The sequence below is a fragment of the Aedes aegypti genome, chromosome 1 (genome assembly GCF_002204515.2).
Source record: "Aedes aegypti strain LVP_AGWG chromosome 1, AaegL5.0 Primary Assembly, whole genome shotgun sequence".
Lineage (NCBI taxonomy): Eukaryota > Metazoa > Arthropoda > Insecta > Diptera > Culicidae > Aedes > Aedes aegypti.
This window is the reverse complement of record NC_035107.1, coordinates 55,240,497-55,246,904: the sequence shown is the minus strand read 5'-3', so window position 1 is coordinate 55,246,904 and position 6,408 is coordinate 55,240,497.

The following is a 6,408-nucleotide window of genomic DNA, read 5'->3' as shown; positions in this document are numbered from 1 at the left end:
ACATATGCGAAAGATGATCAGCGATCTTGGGACCTCAAAATCCCCGACATCGAGGTCATACTCAACACCACCGTCCATTCATCCACCGGGTTTACACCTTACTACATCACACATGGCCAAGAATTGTCAGAGAAGGGTTCCGATCACCATCTCTATCGGCATGATGAATCTCTGTCTGAAGCTGAGCAAGTGGAACGACGTAAGCAAAGATTCGACAAAATTTACGAAATCGTACAGCAGAATCTGTCCAAAGCACACGAAGCCTCCCAAAAACACTACAATTTGCGCCACCGTCGATTTGCAAAATCATTCACTACGGGACAGCTTGTGTACCGCCGAAACATGAAGCCGTCTAGTGCGGCAGACCATTACAACGCAAAATATGCCTCTCAATATCTTCCCTGCAAAGTCAAAGCAAAAGTTGGCACTTCGTCTTATGATCTGGAAGATTTGTCCGGAAAACTTCTCGGTATTTGGCCGGCATCGCATTTGAAACCAGGGTAAAGTAATAAAATCACTTCGGGTTACATTGTCTTTATTTCTCGCTGATTAACATCAAATTCTGATGGGTTGTTTCACTCGAATTCGTATAATCAGCAGCACCTAAACGTCCCTCGTAATTCACCAACCTGAAAAGAAAACAAAAACAAACAGCAGAAAAAAAACAACAAAAATAGACACATTTACCCACCTTTTCAGTCGACGCCGATATTGTTTTGTTCCAGTCCATTATGGTTAATTGATTGACCTTGTCCTTGGATCGATGATGTGACCTCGAAAGCTATTTTTAGCAAATTTCGTCCATCCGATCACTAGCTCGTCGTCCTCACACTAAGCGTAATAAGTAAACAATGTTGACATTTTTCGCGATTTGACAGTCGACATTCAGCCCTGTGGTGATGACGGTCCAGAACCGACAGCCCAGGTGGTTGATTTCCTAGGTATTTAACAAATTTAGAATAACTTTTCAAAAGATCCTCTCGCTGCTATTCGGTTGAATATGCTTCAGAGAAATCGTTTTTGAATCGAAATGTTTCAATCAATCGAACCCAGCCGCTCTCTGGATTAGAGCTGTCTAGGTGTTCGAGGAAACAACTTTAGTAATAGGGCGCCCTAGCATAATAAATCAAATGGATCTGTGTTGGAAAACCAACGTGTTGCAAATTAGGATATACAATTTAATTTAATGAAAGCGGTTGAGATAAAGATGTAGAAATTCTAGTCTTTCTTATTCTTAAATTTAGGTAAATTTTCAAATTATACATTTGGTCATCCAAAGTTGACGTTAGAATAATCAATTAAATTCTAGTTTGTCTTGGTATACGTGAGGAAGACAAAATGTAAAAAGGACAAAATGCGACTTATTCTGACGAAAAATTATATTACACCAATAGCACCATACCATCAAATACGTAATTATCCCTTCAACTATCACAAAGCGTGTAAATTTGAATAATTTAGACTCTAAATGCTGTTCAGATTGGCTGGATCGAAAACCGAAAATCATGGATTCCCAGGCTCACTCTCCCAAATCCACGTGATTTGGTGGAAAAGATTCCCTCGGGAGGTAATCATTCCACTAAATCAAATTGGATTTCGAAGAGAAGAGTGGTCTCTATGATCAACCTTTAAGATTCAGAAAACAATCTCAACTAGTACTTAATCCTTTCAAGCATCCTCTATTAACATTTGCCGTATTATGATTGAGTGAATCAAAAAGATCCAGGCTCACTTATCCAAATCCATGTAATTTACCGGAAAAGATTCCCTTGGGAAGTAATCATTCCGTTAAATTTATCAGGATTTTGATAAGAAGAGTGTTCTTCCTGATATGCCTTCCAATCACGGTAACATGTTAATACGACGATCTTATAACCTTCGAGACAAGGTAGTTAAGAATACCGTGATCACTAAAACCCAGGCTCACTTTTCCAAACTCAAGTGATCTTGCGAGAAAGATTCCCTCGGGAAGTAATCATCTCTCAAAATCAAAACTGAGTTTCGAAAAGCAGAGTGGTTTTACTGATTATTACTTCCTACTTACTTTGTACCTCAACTTCCAAATCAAACCAACTTAGATTGAATTATAAGTTGAAGAAGATTCGACAGCTAGGGGATCCTAGGTTCACTCTTCTAAATTCACATAATTTGAGGAAAAAGATTCCCTCGGGAAGTAATCATTTCATCAAATTAGATTGAATTTGCAAGAGAAGAAAGTTCTTAACTAGTTGATCCTTCTAAACTTATAAATTCCAAGTCCTTCCCAATCCTAAAATCTTCCATGAAGAATGGTTGGAGACGATCAACGTAGACCGGTCAGTTCCAGGTTCACTCTTTTAAATTCACGTGATTTTGTGGGAAAGATTCCCTCGGGAAGTAATCATTCCACTAAATCAAATTGAATTTGAAAGAGGAGAATGCTCTCATCAGTCAATTAGGTCGTTTTCAAACATATTTGTGTAGAAAGATTTACCCATCCTGCGGAAAGTCAAAATACTTATTTACTGGCTCTAGAAAGCCAAGCAAACCAGGGGCCAGGTTCACTCTCCCTAATTCAAGTAAATCGGTGGAAAAGATTCCCTCGGGAAGTAATCATTCCACTAATTTAAAATGAATTACGGAGAGAAGAAGGCACTGGATTAGTTTGTCATTCAGAATCAGTAAATGTGTATAATTGTCTTTCGTGTCACAGAAACTTAAGAAAAAAATTAATTTCATTAATTTTTTTATCCGGACCCCGGGATAATTGTAACCTTTCACAGAAGGTTTCAATAATTGTACCCTTCGATCAACCAATTGAATTCACTCCTCTTGTAAATAGTTTTTTTTTGTATATAGTTTTTGTGCATACTTTATTTAATTTGTTAGTTGTTAAAATCTCTTTTGTTAAATTATATTGAATTTGTGGTCTAGAAATAATAAAATAAAATGAATTAGAATATGAAATAAATAAATCTAGTGTAAAAATCCCTATCCTTTCCTACCCATTTTCCTTGGTGGCAGATGCCCTTCACAACCCTATTAGAATTTGAATTTACAAACCATGTCCAATATCCCCCTGACACCAAAGACCGTGTGCACCAACCATATTGAACGTTGGATACACGTCACCCCAATATGGATTCCAGGATCAGTGATTCAGCTGATATAAAAACCCCATGCATCGATGGATCGATCTCTTATTCGGTAACAAAATTTCAAAGATCAAGTAGTCCGTGATTTTATTCCGGTTTTAATTTCATCTCACAGTGTAACAGACAGTTTAGTAAAGCTAGTGAGTGCTATACGAACCAACCCAGCATTGAAGCCCTATGAGCCCGTCAGTGAAGTGCCGAGTTAGCTCAACGTTTGTGCCACGTGTAACCCAGTCGACAAAGTTAGTGGGTGCGATTACCGAAGGCATCGAGCGAGCGTCCCGACGACAACCCGTTGAGTGCGTCGTAGTCGACAGGCGGCAGAAATTGCGCCAACCGGAGCCCGCATCCAACATTGAGGCTCGGCGTCGTATCTTCAACGAGCGTCGAAGATCGCCGTTACCCGAACAAAAAGGTGTGTTAATTCCAATTTCCTAATTACATCCGTCCTATTTGAATTAAAAGACTGAATTAAAAGACATTGTTGAATTAGAATATATAATATTATTTTATGACCACATTCTCCCTTTTCCGCCATCTTCAACTCGTTGTTCGACTGGTGCAAAAAGCTTGGGAAGTGAGTCCGCCCTAAAGTTTCAATTTCTCCCGGATAGACCCTGAGGAGCAAGTGGCAAAGTAATAGAATAACCAATTTAAAATCTCTAGAATAAACTAATTAATTTCCCCAAAAATTATCAATAACTTTCAAAAAAACTATCAGTTGTTTGATAAATGTAAGGGTTATCATCCGTCTTGATTTAGCAGGACATGTCCTGATTTTGAGTTTCTTTTGAGGCGTCCTGATTTATTTGTCATATTTTAGGATTTGTCCTTCTTTTTCAGCACAGATAGTAGGGGAAAAGCACTAATTTTCGACCCACGAGAATTCTGTGCCATCTTTCGGATTTTCATACAAAGCAGGCCAAAATCGTATGAATGGGTCGAAAATTAGTGATGGGTCGAAAATTGGTGCTCTTCCCCTAGCAACTACGGGACTTTCTATCTTCCTTTCAATATTTTGATGCATTTTAAAGAAATATTTCCTCCATCTTACATCTAGTGCTGCTCACCATGTCTAATCAAACTTTCTGGAGAGATCCTTTATGAATGTTTCAGAGAATCGTGTAGAAAAAACTGTCGGGTTCCAAAGAACATTTTTGACGGACTTCTCCCAAAAACATGGATTGATTTTTTGTAGGACTCTTCATGAATTCCTGGCGAGATGTTTAGCGAATTCTTACGGGATCTTTATGGAAACTTAATGGAAGCTTGTTTATGAAATTCTTGAAAAGATTCTTAGCATATTCTCTGCATAACTGTAGCGTGGTCTTTATTTATCTCTCAAAGTGTATCAATACCGTAAGGTGCAATGTATTATAATACATGGGTGTATGGGTATAACGTTTACGTCACATCTCCCTTTTTCGGGAAAAATGAAATATAAAATACATTACAAATTCAAACGTTGAATCGGTTTCACTAATCTGCCAGATCTGGTGATGGTTCTCTGTCCTCTCTCTACGTTGACTTGATGCTCTTCTGTTGGATCCACCGGGGTGAATTGGATGTCTACCACAACTGGAGGTGGTTGTCGCTGTTCCTCTCGAGCCAACGGACTTTGTTGCAGGATCAACGACCTCGGATCGTCACAGACCGCCTCGGGTTGCGCTGGGATGACCACATTAGACTTCCTAACGTGCTTCATGTTTCTGCGATAGGTGTCACCCCGATCAGTTTCGACTATAACCGATCGAGGTGTGTTTGCATCAGCAACGACTCGTCCTGACTCCCAAGTTTTCGTCAGCGGGTTCTGCAACTGCACACCATTGTTGATCTCCATGGGTTGACGAACTTGTGCTGATCGATCATAGTAGTCCTTCTGTTTGAACCTTTCAGCCTCCAAATTCTGCTTGACGTTTTCAATCACTGCTGGCTTCAGTTTTTGGTAGGCAACCGGAAGTGGCGAGTTTGTGATTCTGCTCATCAACCGTTGATTGGGGGAAAGCAGCTTCGAATTCCGTGGGATGTTGCGGTAATTGAGCAATGCAAGCTGAATCGAACTGTTATCTTCGTAGCACTTTTTCAGGATGTTTTTCGCAATCTGCACCGCTCGTTCACTTAGCCCGTTGCTTTGCGGATAATACGGACTAGAGGTCACTTGCTCAAATTTCCATTCCGCAGCAAACTGTCGAAAAAGTTGCGATGTGTATTGTTTGGCATTATCACTATGGAATTCTTCAGGAGTTCCCCAAACAGCGAACCACGACTGCAGGTGATCAATCACTTCCGATGATTCCATGGACCGTAACTTTTTGAAGTCGATCCAGCCAGAGTAGCTGTCGATGATGACAATGTAGTTGCCGCCGTTGAAATGGAATACATCTGAGCCAACAATTTGAAACGGGTACTCTGGAACTTGCTTGACTATCATCGGTTCTTTCACGTTGGAGCGACTGTGCTTCTGGCAAATACTACATTCCTCGACGAATCGCTCGATGTCCCGACCCATGGAAGGCCAGAAAACTAGCTGTTTGGCCCTTTTGATGCTAGACTGAATTCCGAAGTGGCCAGCATGGATAATATTCATTGTTTTGCGGCGCAACGTTTCCGGTATCAACAACCGATCCCCTTTGAAGATCAGTCCCTCGTAAGTGGAAAGCTCGTCCCGGTAGTTCCAGTAAGATTTGATGACTGGATCAACTTCCTCTGGGTCATTCGGCCAACCCACCTTAATAACTTCGATCAGCTCCCGAAGTGTGGCATCTTCATCGGTTTTTGACACTATCTCCTTCATCCAGGACTTGGACACGTTGAGGACGACATGTACTTCCAAATCTTCGTCGTTTTCCGGTGTTGAGTTTTTCACATCGCGACTTAGAGCGTCTGCGATTGGAACATTTTCACCTCGAACGTACACTATCTCTGGAGCGTAGGGTTGTACGTCAAGAATGATTCGCTTTAGCCTTGGAGGTGCCTTGTCGAGAGGTTTTTTGAAGATCGACTCCAAAGGCTTGTGGTCGGTGTGCACAACCACAGGCTTGCCAAAGATATAGGAGTGGAATTTCTGACACCCGAACCGGATAGCGAAGGCCTCCTTCTCAATTTGTGGGTAGTTCCGTTGCGCTGATGTCAGCGACTTCGAAGCGTACGCAACGGGATGCCCATCTTGAAGTAGCACAGCTCCCATAGCATGAGAACTGCAGTCTACGGAGAGCACATTCTGTTTGTTGACGTCGTAGAACTTCAAGACTGGTAACGATATCAGCAGGTTCAT